Source organism: Microcaecilia unicolor, unplaced genomic scaffold (assembly GCF_901765095.1).
Source record: "Microcaecilia unicolor unplaced genomic scaffold, aMicUni1.1, whole genome shotgun sequence".
NCBI classification, from domain to species: Eukaryota; Metazoa; Chordata; class Amphibia; order Gymnophiona; family Siphonopidae; genus Microcaecilia; species Microcaecilia unicolor.
Window position 1 is genome coordinate 65,715 of NW_021963142.1, and position 15,203 is coordinate 80,917.

Below are 15,203 nucleotides of genomic sequence, written 5' to 3' on the forward strand. Positions count from 1 at the left end.
TTAAGCCGCCGGGAGACTTTGATGACATGAGCGGAAAAATCGCGGCAGCGAAATCAAAAGGCTCGACTGTGCCAACAGAGGGCACAAAAATGAGACCCGCGTACGTGCGGCCTAAGAAGGCCGCGACGAAAGCGAAAGAAAACTTAAGAAGGGACAAAAAATAAGAAAATAAGGTTTTTTGTTTTTTTAAAGGAAAAAAAGAAAAAGACAAAAGAGGCAACCTAAAACAAAATTAAAGCGCGAATAATCAGTGCGAAGACGCCAAAGTCTTTCTCTGGGCCTGAGGGAGAAAGACCGACACGCAGCCACTCTCCTCCGTGGAAAAAGAAAAACTGAGGTGGGAACGGACACGCGCGGGCGGGAAGATGGCTGCGCATGCGCGGTGCGAGTCCCTCACGCTCCGGAAGCTGTCACAAAGCTTTGTGATTTTTACTGGGAAAAATACTCCATTCCTGGGCTGCCATGGACGCCAACCCACATGTGAGAACAAGCAGACTGCTGTCCTCGGAGAAATCTTTTTACTGTTCAGTATTGGGGACCTATTTTTTTACACTATTCCTGTAGTATTGGTTGGGCACTGTTCCAGATAGCGCCGGATTTCTGAGCAGCAGTCCATAAGAACCATGTCAGCAGGAATAGGGAAGAGACAATAGTAGGGAGGGGATTAATGATGGGAAAAGTATGTAGAGCATGTCTTATAGAATTATATCCCAACCCTGTGTGTGTGTTCCTCTGCTTGCCTATGTCTGTGTTTGTATATATTCATGTGTGCATATCTATGAATGGGTGTGTTGGCTCTGTGTGTATAGGACCAGGAGAGCAGATGCGAGAGGGAGGCAGTTCAACAGGTACAATTCTTAACTGTTATTTTAGAGTAAATCATCATGCTCAAATTTGTGCGCTAGTCGGTAATTTGGGTGCACAACTTTATAGAACTCAGGGGACTATGTACAAAGAGGGTGCACTATGTGCACATACCCCCAAATTTTGTATAGGCTGTGAAGGTTTGACACACAATTTTGGGTGCGGATCGTAGATCCACCCCTAAATTAATTGGCTAAAATGGTGGTAATGATCAATAATTGGCCTTAACAAGTGCTTGGATTGCAGATCACCTGAGCACCCAATTCATTTATGTCTTACCTGTTTTATTTTGTGTTATGTAAATAATTCTACTGACCCATCTACCTAATTTCTTACACAGTAATATGTTAAATTAGACCATACCTCTTACTCTGTTTATGATTATACCTTTTGCAACATAATGTAAGCCACATTGAACCTGCAAATAGGTGGGAAAATGTGGGGTACAAATGCAGCAAATAAATAAATAAAAATCTGTATGCTGCAGAGGCTGGAATTGCTTCTCCCACAGAAATACACTGGGTCATTTTTTTGTTTGTTTGTTTCTCTGGATCCCTGATCCCATCTGGCCCATTTTTGAACTTGATATGTCTTTTCATTATATTTTCCTCAATACCAAACTGGCTCCATTTTGTTAAATTTTCAACCCTCTATAATTCAATTCCAGAATTCTGCCGGATTGGAAAGAATAAAATAAAAAGGATATAGTTGTACGAAAAAAAAAAAAAAAGAGAGGAAAACAAAACAAAAACAAAAAACAAACTTACCCTCCTAGAGCACCCAAGGCAGCTTTCTCTCTCTCAACAGCTTTCTGACAGCACCCTGGAAAAGGTTCAGTGGCTGGACAGGAATACAGGCCTATGTAAAAAATGTGTATAATTTTCTATTAAAAAAAATATTTTTGCATCCAAGGAGCTCAGACATCAGTAAGGACTCAGATGGTATGTCTTGAAGATCTGACAAAGCGCGGCTGTAATGAGCCTGACTTTGTTGTGAACGCAGATGATTTAAAATAGTACTCTTTCACTACCTGGCAGCCTCATATTGCACATTCTGCACAGATGTCTGCTATGCAAATATCCGATAAGCTTCAGTAATTTGGAAAGTCTAAATATATGAAGTAGGAAGTGAGAAGTCTGCAAGATACAAACCTTCCCCTAAATAAAGGCTCCCACCCCCATCCTGTGAAAATGAAATGCACCTTAGTCACTTTTCATAAAATAGAACCTAGTCTCAGTTAACAATGGTTTTACAGTAGCAGGAAGGGTGTTAGACATTGAGCGGCCAGAGCAGAAATTAAGGAGGGGCCCTGATCCCCTCCCCCCCCCCCCCCCCACACACACACAGTCTACTCACTCTCCTTCTCCCTTCCCTTTCCCCACCCTGTGGGTCTGGCATCTCTCCCTCCCCACTGTGGTCCTCCAAAATTGCCATGGGGTGCCAGCAGAAGCAGCAGCAATGAGGAAGTTGCATTAGAGGAGGCAGGATGTGGCAGAGTGAAAGTTCTGGGGGCAGCCTGTTTTCATTGCTGTGGCTGCCTCACAGCAAGTTCACAAGGCCACACCTGGAGAAAGGGGAGGGACAGAGACATGTCAGCCAGGCAGGGGAAAGGGGAGGTGGGGGGGCTGCCAGATGGTGAAAACTTTTCTAGTAATCACACACTGGGAATGTAGTGGAGTACAATGCACCAGGGGCGTATCTGCGTGGGGCCACAGGGGCCTGGGCCCCCGCAGATTTCGCCCCGGACCCCCCTACCGCCGTCACCTACCCCCGAGGTCCACTTCCTCCTGCCGGCTTTTTAAAATATTGCATCAGCTGACGGGGGACCCCAACCCCCCGCCAGCCCAGCCGCGGTCTTCTTTAACTTCTTCATCCTCGTCATGCTGAAAGCTGCATGCATCCTTAGTTCCAGTTGGATGGAGTCTGACGTCGCAGTACGTTAACGTTACAACGTGCTGCGACATCAGACTCCGTCCAACTGGAACTAAGGATGCATGCAACTTTCAGCACGACGAGGATGAAGAAGTTAAAGAAGACCGCGACTGGGCTGGCGGGGGGTTGGGGTCCCCCGCCAGCTGAAACAATATTTTAAAAAGCCGGCAGGAGGAAGCGGACCTCAGGGGTAGGTGACGGCGGTAGGCGGGGGAGGGAGGGTTAACTGCGGTAGGGGGAGGGGCTATAATGTGCCCCCTCACTCTAGCCCCTGCCCCCCCTACCGCCGAACCTCAGATAGCCCCTGCAATGCACTAATACTTTAAACTAACCTCACACTTTTTTACACTCAGTTTTTTTAAATAATTTTAACAGGAAAACCACAAGGAGTTTTTGAGTAAATTTAAATAAAGATTGCATAGGAGGATTTTGAGCAAATGATCAAATCTAAACCCATTTAAGACCTATGAGAGTTTCAAGAAGGTCTGGGTTCACTGAGGCTTTTTCCTCCTTGTGGTTTTTGTCTTAAAATTATTTTTAAAAACGAGTGTAATAAAGTATGAGGTTAGTTTAATTAGAAATTTTTTCTAGCCCAACTCAAACCAAAAGTAGCCCCCAAATAGCCAAACAGTCTGGACATCAAAAAACATTTTCATAAGGTGCAAATGGAGAGGGATGACCAGCAGGAAAAAAAAGAGGTGACAGTTCCCCTTGTACGTCTCTGGTAAGGCCCCATTTAGAGTACTGTGTGCAATTCTGGAGACCGCACCTACAGAAAGATATAAACAGGATGAAATTGGTCCAGACAGCGGCTACAAAACTGGTAAGCAGTCTCTGTCGTAAAACATATAGGGACAGGCTCATGAGCCTCAACATGTATCCCCTGGAAGAAAGACGGGAGAGAGGGGATATGATAGAGATGTTTAAATACCTCTGTGGCATTTACGGTGAGCCTTTTTCAAATGAAGGAAAACTATGGAATAAGAAGGTATAATATGAAGTTATGAGGAAATAGATTTAGGAGAAATCTAAGAAAATACTCTTTCACAGAAAGAGTGGGGGATGCATGGAATGGCCTCCCAGTGAAGGTCATGTAGTCGAGGACTGTGACAGAATTTCAGAAAGCATGGGACAGTCACATGGAATCTCTTAGGAACAGGAGGAGTTAGTGATTGGATGGGCCATTTGGCCCTTATCTACTATCATATTTTTATGTTTCTAAATAACTCACCATCACAGCAATAATAAATTATAGATTCCATTTCACAAATGGCTTTACGCAGAGTAGGATCAAGAAAATCTCCACAAGGCTGCAAAAATTAGCAGCACTTACACAAATCACAACATACCAAATTCAGTGTTTTGAACCAGAAGCTAAAAGGGCTACAACAATCCACCTTCAAACTACTCAGGTACAGCCAACTCATTCTACCTAGTGCTGGCTACAGTGAGCTGGGATGATTTACCAAACATATTTTTTTTACTCAGCTCTCTTTCCAGAACCCCAGTGTCCATTTGGAATTTATTCTCTTCCTCCCTATATCCATAGTTCATCTTCCCTCTGTATCCCTATGCAGACATATATTTTTTAATAGCCTGTTTGGCTTAAAAAACCTTCTTTGTTTTATTTATGTGAATACTAGTAAAAAAAAATGCCCGTTTCAGAAAGCAATGAAACGGGCACTAGCAAGGGTTTCCTGTAGTGTTTGTTTGAAGTGTCGTTCGCCGGTATGGGAGGTCTGGTCCCCGCCCCCAGCGCTTACGTGCACCTTGATGGCACTCGCAGCGAGTCGTTGGCCATTTTCCAGCCCCAGTGCCTACGTGCACCTTGATGGGTACTCGCGAGTTGTTGGCCATTTTCCGGCTCCAGCGCCTACCTGCACATTGATGGTCACCCGCAGCGAGTCCTTGGCCATTTTCTCGCATTCGCCGGTATGGGAGGCCTGGTTCCCGCCCCCAGCACCTACCTGCACCTTGATGGGGACTCGGAGCGATTTTCGCACGTTCGATGGTATCAGAGCCGTGCTGGCCGGCCCCAGCGCCTAGCTCCACCTTGATGGCCACTCGCAGTGAGTCATTGGGCATTTTCGTGCGTTGGACGATATCGGAGCCGTGTTCCCCGGCCCCATCGCTTAGCTCCACCTTGATGTCCGCCTCGTTGGTGATGGTGTGGCCGCATTTCACGCACCTCAGGGAGATCTCCGCCCTCTTTCATCATCACGTTGTGACGCGAGGGCGGGGCACACAGTAATGGGCCAAAACGGATATTTCGGGCGCCTCACACTTCCGGTTGAGGCTTCATTTAGAACGTTGGGGTTGCACATTATGTCCGGAAGGGGCGTGGCTGAGAGCGGGTCTGAGTGACAGTGAGTGGTGCATGAGTGAGAGTGAGTGTTGCTGACAGCCTAGCCTTCAGTGTTTCCCTCCCACAGAGTGAGCTTCAGAATGTTCCAGGTGAGAATTATTTATATAGATGTCCAATTATCCTAAAGAACTTATTATAAAATCTAGCTACTTAGCTTAAATTAACACATAGGTCTCCCCAACGTTGGCCACTGTTTCACAGTGCCAAACTGCTGCTTCAGGGGGTAGTGCTCAGTAAGGCTGCGATGAGAGAGGAAGCATAATTGGAGGAAGATTTACTACCCCCTAAAGCAGCAGTTTGGCACTGTGAAATGGAGGCCAATGTTGGGGAGAGCTATGCGTCCATTTAAGCTAAGTAGCTGGACGTTATAGTAAGTTCTTTAGGATATTTGGACATATTCACATAAACAAAACAGGGAAGGTTTTTTTTTTTAAGCCAGTGATTGAAGTAAACAGGTTATTCAAAAATATATACCTGTATTTTTCTGAGACTTTGCCTAGTTTTTTTGCCTATTCAAAATACTGAACACAAATTTGGTGAAGTGGGATTTGTGGCTATGTTTACTTCACTCCTCTTTGAGTGACTTGAAGTTTAAAGGACTGCCGGGGGGGGGGGGGGGGCAGGGGAAAAGGAAGAGGGGCTGGCGAGAGACAGAGCTAAACTGATGAGAATTATAGTCTGAACGTGGGCATCTAAGATGGAGTTGGCAGAGAACAAGCAACATCTTGCACCACCCCGGATGCTCACAAGCTTAGGAGGGCCCCTTGTAGCTGTGAGGCCCAGGGCAGTTGCCCTGGTTGCTTCCCCTCCCCATACCACACATAACACGGGCCCTATACAGTAGTGAACAAATTCTACACTCTACCTAAAAGATTTTCAGTTAAGATGGTAAATTAGCACTGTTGTAATGGTTTATTTGTAGGCCTTCCCCATCAGTTGGTTTAGAACTTGGCTGAACATCCAGTAGTGCAATAACTGAAAAACAAGTTGTCATCTCTTCATTATTCTGTTGCTTACATTAGATCTTTATTGTTGCCTGTGTTTAAGTTTTAATTCTTCGTATCTCTGGTGCAAAGGTCCCAGCTACCTTCAAAACAAGCTGCATGCTCCCCACCCCTACAAAACCTTATCAAGTCAGAGAACTTTTCTGGTTACTGTTCCAGTAAAGGTGGTATTGAAATACATAATAAAGGCCAGGATCTTCTCTGTTATGGCTCCTATGATATGGAATCCAACAACAATGATATCCACAATAGTATGATTGTGACCAAAAACTTTTTAAATTGAAGGAAAAAGCCTCAAATGTGCAGGGAGAGCTCCGTCGTTGAATATTACAACATAAGGTAGATCCGCTGAATCATCACGGGCAAAAAATCTCCTGATAAATAAAGAAATAGAGCTTCTGCGCTTACAAAAAGCTTCTGTGCTCACAATAACCGTGTAATAGTACTAAGCGGTTCAAAAAGTACACTTATCTCAAAAATTTTGTAGTCGAAAAATAACACCTCCCACAGCCCGACTTCAGGCCCAAGTTTCGATCTCTGCCTCAAGGTCCGTGGTGTCAAACTGTAGAGATAGTGTAACGCTGGAACAAGCTTCCAATGACAAACAGGTGTCCCAGGATCCACACTGATGACCAAGACACCGTAGTGTCATTAGTGCTGGAAGCAAAGCACAGGGAAGAAGACTGAATCTGCAGCTGGAGAAAGAATGGCGCCGTGAGCCTTGCACCACCCATGGTACTAGTGGGAGAGAGAAACTGAGCCTTTGCACTGATAGCCTGTAGAGTCCTGCATCCGAGGCCCATCTGGGAGCAAGTTGCACACATGATATGGATCCTGTGCTGTTATGAAGAGTCTCGCAGGCACTCTCATGATGAAGCCCTCTAAGAGGAAGGCCTGTGTTGCTTCTTGGGCCTTGGATGGTAGGTCTGTCAAGGTGAGAGTCTTTCCCTGCATCTGATTCGCAGCTTGGTCACTTGTCTGATCTCAACACCAGAGAAGTGGCCTAGTGGTTAGGGTGGTGGACTTTGGTCCTGGGGAACTGAGGAACTCAGTTCAATTCCCACTTCAGGCACAGGCAGCTCCTTGTGACTCTGGGCAAGTCACTTAACCCTCCATTGCCCCATCTAAGCCGCATTGAGCCTGCCATGAGTGGGAAAGCGCAGGGTACAAATGTAACAAAAAAAAAAAAAGTCTAGGACCAAGTCTGCCCCTGCATGCCAAGATCATCATATCGGGCCAAGGGCATGCCGAGGGGCACATGCATCTTGGATTGGAGAAATGCAACACCTCTAAGGTTAGTAGTTCCAGTCACTGGCCAGGTCAGGGAGGGAAGTCCACACCCTCTCCAGGGGAAACCACAGTGAAGGAAAGGGGAAGGTCTCCTTGGTCCACTACAGCGAATTTTCAAGGAGAAAATAATAATTAAAAGAAGATTATAGTTGAAAGAGGAAGGGAAAAATTAAAGAAATAAAGGAGAGCAGGAAAATCCATCCACATTTCCAAGAAGACAGAACAGACCAAGGGAGGATGTGGGGACAGCTGGCACATGCTCAAAAGGACCCCTTTTAAAAGGTCTTTCTGAGCTCTAGGAGAGGGAATCCATCCTGCTGCCATCAGATGATATCATCCATGTATGGCTGACTAGTCCTGATTGTTCAAGGAGTAGCTTTGTATATACTGCCTGCTGATTTGTGTCTTTATTTTTGTTTTATTTTCCATTACACATTTTTTTGCAATCTTCACTAGATTTCTTTTGATTCAACAAGAGAACTTTATTAAGCATAACAAAGGAAAACAACAAAAACAATTAAAACCCAAAGACAGTACAAATACATTCCAAATAGAGTCAAAATATGTTCTCCACAATGCAAAAGTGTAATCCTCTAAACCTTTTTAACATTTTACATAGCAACTCAAAAGGAACAGAAAAATGGGGGAGGAGAGCCAAACCCTGCAATCATGAGTACGTGTCAAACACCTCTAATACAGTAGAGATGATAAAATAATACAGGGACAACAAGCCACAATCAAAACAATGCCCAACACAGAGATCTGGTTCTGAAAAACAATGTTTCATCCAGAAGCCTTCAGATTTGGTCATGATCTGAATGTCGCTGAAGCCTCTTCCTTTTACTGGGTGTTCGAGTCCAGTGCTTAGCCTCTGGGCCCGGAGGATGTTTCAGAAGGTAGACAAGCTTCTCTCAGTAACTTCCAAGCATCTTCTAGCTATTTTGCTCTACACAGCGCCGCTAGAGTAGGATGCTGAGAGCTACTGAAAAAAGCCAGTGGTATTGAATCTGCTCTTTTCATAGTTATTCCAGTTTGAATTCTCGTCTATTAGCCAGTATAAATGCAGAAAAGTCTTGATAAGCAGACACCAAGGCATTCTGGAAATGGTGCGAGGGGAGAGCCCATGCCTTCTGCATAATCAACTCCTTGTCGGTATGCTGCACAAAACAAAGAGTGATGTCTCGGGGTCAGCTGTCCCAAGCCACACACAATGCCCAGTGCACCCTTTCCAGCTTGATATCAGATGCTGATTCGGTAAGCTCCAGGAGCTGACACCACAGGGCCTGGACCACGTCCAGGACATTTTCCTGGTTATTATTCTCCAGCACCCCTATGAATCTCAAGTAGTTGTATAGTAATATAGTAGGTGACGGCAGAAAAAGACCTGTACGGTCCATCCAGTCTGCCCAACAAGATAAACTCATATGTGCTACTTTATATGTATACCTGACTTTGATGTGTATCCACCATTTTCAGGGCACAGACCGTAGAGGTCTGCCCAGTACTAGCCCCACCTCCCAACCACTGGCGCTGCCACGCAATCTCCGCTAAGCTTTTGAGGATCCATTCCTTCTGAACAGAATTCCTTTCTGTTTATCCCACACATTTTAAAATTCCGTTACCATTTTCATCTCCACCACCTCCTGCAGGAGGGCATTCCAAGTATCCACCACTCTCTCCGTGAAAAAATACTTCCTGACATTTTTCTTGAGTCTGCCCCCCTTCAACCTCATTTCATGTCCTCTAGTTCTACCGCCTTCCCGTCTCCGGAACAGGTTTGTTTACGGATTAATACCTTTCAAATATTTGAACGTCTGTAACATATCACCCCTGTTTCTCCTTTCCTCCAGGGTATACATGTTCAGGTCAGCAAGTCTCTCCTCATACGTTTTGTAACGCAAATCCCATACCATTTTTGTAGCTTTTCTTTGCACCGCTTCAATTTTTTTTCATCCTTAGCAAGATACGGCCTCCGAAACTGAACACAATACTCTAGGTGAAGCCTCACCAACAACTTGTACAGGGGCATCAACATCTCCTTTCTTCTGCTGGTCACATCTCTGTCTATACAGGCTAACAACCCTCTTGCTATGGCCACTGTCTTGTCACACTGTTTTGTCACCTTCAGATCCTCAGATACTATCACCCCAAGATCCCTCTCCTTGTCTGTACATATCAGACTCTCACCGCCTAACACATATGTCTCCCATGGATTTCTACTCCCTAAGTGCATCACTTTGAATTTCTTCGCATTGAATTTTAATTGCCAAACCTTAGACCATTCTAGCTTCTTCAGATCTTTTTTCATGTTTTCCACTCCCTCCAGGGTGTCCACTCTGTTACAAATCTTGGTGTCATCCGCAAAAAGGCAAATTTTACCTTCTAACCCTTCGGCAATGTCACTCACAAATATACTGAACAGAATCGGCCCCAGCACCGATCCCTGAGGCACTCCACTACTCACATTTCCCTCATCCGAGTGAATTCCATTAACCACCACCCTCTGGTGTCTGTCCGTAAACCAGTTCCTAATCCATTTCACCACGTCGGGTCCTATCTTCAGCCTGTCAAGTTTATTCAACAGCCTCCTGTGGGGAACCGTGTCAAAAGCTTTCCTGAAATTTAAGTAGATTACATCTATAGCACGTTCCTGATCTTTCCAACACAAAAGGAGGTACTTCCAGAGTTTGGGAAAAAATGTATTTTATTATATAAAAAAATCAATTCAGACCAATGTAAACAACATAACACTGTACCAAGAGGCTTGCCAATATGAATAGACTTGACATAGATCTGTGTTTTGGCAGAAACTGCTGCATCAGGAGTTATAACAACTGGAGAAATCTCAAAAGTGTCTCCTTAATCGCCTCTGTCTTGGTAAGAGATCCTTGTATATTGGTATGAATAAGCATGTCTTCCACAGTCCACACTGTGGTTCCAGATTGTGCATAGGTGTTCCCAGGGTGAAGCTGTGATATGCATGCATATCTTACAAGATATGTGGGTTCACATGCTGAGTACATTCATGCATCTACACCAGCTTCAAAGCTGGTATAAATGTGTGTGTCAGCATTTGCCCCCTATTGGGGATAGTTATGGGAGCCTTAATAGGCTTGGAACAAGCACATTTCTGGACTTCTCACACAGGTATCCTGATAAAAAAAATCAGGCCCCAAGTGCTTGAGTTTTCCTTCGAGACAACCTTTTTTGAGAAAGGAAAGGTGGTCTAAAAGTGTTTTTAAAGATGTCCAGACCTTCATGGCTCTGTGGCCTCTGTGGCTATGGTTCCTGGCTAGAAATCGTTCTTTGTACTACAAGATATAAAGGGCAATTTTCATGTTGTCCGCATAGCTGCAAAATGCAAGAGTACATTTTACTTGTGTAGTGGCAGATTTCCCAATAGGCAGAACAGGCAATACCTGTACACATTACCCTACTACTGGAAGTTCACCTGTCGACACTTGAATTGTTATTCCTCAAGTGTCTTATGCTTATTTCAGGCTGGCCAATGTGATAAGAGGGATACCCTCTGGTCTCCTGCCAGTTAGAGGCAACAGCCAGTTGTCCAAAAGACTACAGGTAGCCAAAAGGTTAAAACCTCTGTACCCATGGACTTTGCACCTGTTTTCACAATGAAAGTAAACAGTATTTTCACTTTGAAAAAGTGCCTAACGAAAAACAACTCTGGACATTTCCACCTGCTTCTTCTGTATTTTTTTCTAATCTAAACATGTGTACTTCTGAAACTACAAAAAGCATGTTCCAAACTCACCTCCAAGAACGCCTCTGTTAAAAATACAGGTAAAAATAAGCAACTAGTTTAACCTACACACAAGATGGGCAATTTTCAAATATCCCATTTTCACAGGTAAAACACCTGTGGAAATATAGCTTTGAAAGCTGCCCTCTAAAAAGGGCATCCCTGATTGGGAGTCAGCTGAGAGAACTGGGATTCTCGCCTCGGACTGTGCTCACAAGAGAGAAGAGAAAGAGAGAGCGAGCAACGGGGATGAATGACAGTTCCCTGAACTTTTTTGAGGCCAAGCTGTTCACACCGCGTAAAAGGTTGGGAGCTCCTGGTATAAAGTATTCTGCCAGACTGCCACCTCAGAAGCAGCACAGGTGAGATCGAGCTGAAGAACCCCCTTATAATAAAGAGCCTGTCAGCACATTACTACTCCAAACATATTTACCCTGTGCTGATAAATTTCAACAGGCCAAGAAGGCAAAGCAAAGCAGGAGGATGCCACTCAGCTCTCTCGCACGTCCCAAAGCCACTTCGCGCTCTGTAACCTCCGCACAACTTACCAGTTTTTTTAATGCAACTTTTTCACCAACAGCCAGAGCCAAGGAGGCCCCCTACGGAGCTGCGCGAAGCAGCCTCGGTAGGACTGCAGCTGTGTGTGTGGAGGCGCAGTGCGGACTCACCGCACCAGCAGTGGAGTGAGGTGCGGCACAGGCTGGCGTTATACGACCCCAGACTCCAGCTTCCTTTCACTCTCCTTGAATGTTTTGATTCTACAGTGCCGACAGTGACACGTCATTCTGATGCACGTGACCCGGATCTGCCGGTTCTCCCTCCACCGAGCCCATCTCAATCAAACCTCCTTGATCAAGCCCAGCGCGTACAAGGGGCGTGGCTTTTAACACGGTGGTGCTGTGTGTGCAGCAACTACGGGGACGGTGTAAAACCCAGATCTGCGGGATCCTCCGGATCTAAGTAGTACTACCTTAAGAGTGGTTCTTTGTTTCCTTTAGCGCTTCAGGCTTCTTCGGCCGCCTGCTTGTTATTGCACGCAGCGATCACATCACTTTCCTTTCCTTCCCTCTGTCTCTCGCTGTTTGTAAAAAATTCTCTCTCTCGCTGTTTGTAAAAAATTAGGACGGGCGCTTCTTCTTCTTCCTTCCCTCTCTCTAAAATGTTGGCGATGGAATCCTGGAAGATCCCGAGGATCCCGCTGTATCCGCTTTTAAAAACAACTTCAACAATTCTTGTACCTAGTAGAAAAATCAATTATACATTCTGTAGTTTCTGCTCATTTTTATTCAGTGTTCTATACCATACAGATGGCAGATTTCAGTGAGAATATTCTTTTTCCTGAACGGTTTATTGAGGCACATGAAATCACATTTTCTTCTGTTTTGTACACGTTTGTCTAATAGATACACAAATGGATTATTCTGTTTTGGAACATGTTTCAGGGGCAAGTGGTGTTTTATAACTCCAAATAAAAATAAATATTTTGTTTCATGCAGATCTCTTTCATTTAAACATAACTAAATGAGCTAATGGCCCCAAATGCAGTCCAGTGGTTTTCTTATATTTTGTTATTGTGATGTCTTATACTGTGCCAAAACTAAAAACTCTTATCTCCTTGAGGTTACATGAGAGGACATGGGATAAGTTTATCTGGTCCACAGGAGACAGTATGATTATAAAGTTGAAGCCTGTCCCCCAACAGCAGCCAGTTTCTCAAAAACAATAGCAAAAAGTAGATTTACATTTTATTGTGCGGCCTTGGAGATCAAAAATACACCAGGATATAGAGGTATGCTGTCCATCTGAACCCAAATACACGGAGATCCTGGTCTTTTTCGCCCTCCTGCGCAAAATAAACAAAGATCCTGGTGCTTTTGGCCCCTGACATTGCAAAATACACCAGGATCCTGCAGTATGCAGGCTTTCCAATCAAAAATACACCAGGATCTAGAGGTATGCTGTCCATCTGAACCCAAATACACCGAGATCCTGGTCTTTTTCGCCCTCCTGCGCGAAATAAACAAGGATCCTGGTACTTTTGGCCCCTGACATGTATTCTACAGTCAGAGCTGCGCACGCTGAAGTTACTGGTGTTTAATATTGTTTTGTATAATTATAGTACAGCAAGAGGCCCTCACTAGATCCTAACCTGCAATAGCGTTCTAATCATATCCGTCTCTGAAAAGCAGCTCATCCCATAATAGGAAGTTTGGATGGGCAGGGCCTGCCCAGGGTTACTGACAACCTAGTTCAGAGGTTGTCAGCCCAGTGTTCGGGACACACCTAGCTATTCTGGCTTTCAGGATACCCAAAATAAATATGCATGAGATAGAAATTATCTCATGCATATTTATTTTGGATATTCTGAAACCTGTGTGTCCTCGACCTGAGAAGAAAACCCCTGCCCTGGGTGAATCTTCAGCGGTGCGCCCCTTCCCGCCTGCATCCATGGTATTCATTCTCCTGCCTCTTATATCATACTTCCTCCCCCCCCCCCCTAATATCTGCTTACTTACATTGTAACATAGTAGATGATGGTAGAGAAAGACCCGCACGGTCCATCCAGTTTGCCCAACAAGATAAACTCATATGTGCTTCTTTATGTGTATACCTGACCTTGATTTGTATCTGTCATTTTCAGGGCACAGATTGTAGAAGTCTGCCCAGCACTAGCCCCGCCTCCCACAATCAGCTCTGCCACCCAATCTGGGCAAAGCTTCTGAGGATCCCGTCCTTCTGAACAGGATTCCTTTATGTTTATCCCACACATTTTTTAATTCCATTACCGTTTTCATCTCCACCACCTCCCGCGGGAAGGCATTCCAAGTATCCACCACTGTCTCTGTGAAAAAATACTTCCAGACATTTTTCTTGAGTCTGACCCCCTTCAACCTCATTTCATGCCCTCTAGTTCTACCGCCTTCCCATCTACGGAAAGGGTTCATTTGTGGATTAATACCTTTCAAATATTTGAACATCTGTATCATATCACCCCTGTTTCTCCTTTCCTCCAGGGTATACATGTTCAGGTCAGCAAGTCTCTCCTCATAAATATCCATATAGGCAGCCTTTCTTTCACCTTAACCCAATAATGTAGACCTCTTTCTCTCCATCTCCATGTGCCCTTGCTTTTCCGCCGCTACTACAGCATCTGGCTTTCTCATCCTTCGCTGGCCCTCAGCATCCACCTCCCTCTTCTATCCACAGCCCCTGCATCATCCCTCAGTCCCTTCTCCCACCTGTTTCTTTGTCAGCCCCATCCCCAGACCCCTTCTCCTATGCTCAGCATTAGACCCCATATCTTAGCATATGTCCTTTCTCCCACCCCTATTCCTAATGTTAGTACCAAGGTTCTTTCTCCCTCCTGCCCCCAGCATCAGCCTTTCTCTGCCACCCCACCTTCTGCCAGTGAGCCCCCTTCTGTCATCAGGGCTGGCATTAGGAGGTGGCAAATAGGAGAATTTCCCCAGGCCCATATACCACAGGAGGCCCCAACCTGCTTCAAGCTGAAGGAGGCATAGCTTGCTGGCAGGCTTTGGGGGCCCCTTCCAAGTTTCTGCCTTGGGCCCCTGCATGTCTAACACAGGCCCTGTCTGCCATCCACAGCCTTGTATCAGCCCCAGACACTGTTAGCTCCTAGCCCTCTTCTCTCACGTACCATGATCTGCCAATCACCCTCCTTGTCTTTCCCCCTCCCCACTCTCTTGTCCCTCTTCACCCCCAAACATGGTCCAGCATCCTTTCTCTTCTACCCTCCCCATATGGTTAAGCACATCCCCCTCTCTGCATCTTGCCTGCCTGACCAGCAGCTCCCCTTCCTGCTTCCCACTTCCCCATGGTCCACCCCTCTCCCCTCAAACCTTTGTGATTTATGTCATGGCTCCTATTTGTAACACAGAAATGTTAGCAGTGATGAGAAAGGTAAGTCCCTAATGACAGGAGACGGCATGAGCCTATCTGGGCTGAAGCCAGTGGGTGGAACTTGCTG

At 45.3% G+C, this 15,203-nt stretch overlaps 1 long non-coding RNA gene across 1 annotated transcript in view; it reads right to left on the reverse strand.

Moving 5' to 3' along the window:
- LOC115459001 overlaps positions 1-12,003 on the reverse strand; it is a 54,947-nt gene extending 42,944 nt beyond the window's left edge. The window contains exons 1-2 of the long non-coding RNA XR_003940185.1: positions 11,764-12,003; positions 1,632-1,722 (exon numbers count right to left, since the gene is read on the reverse strand). This is a non-coding gene — a long non-coding RNA (uncharacterized LOC115459001). The remainder of the gene's footprint in view (positions 1-1,631; positions 1,723-11,763) is intronic.
- Between the last annotated feature and the right edge of the window lie 3,200 nt (positions 12,004-15,203).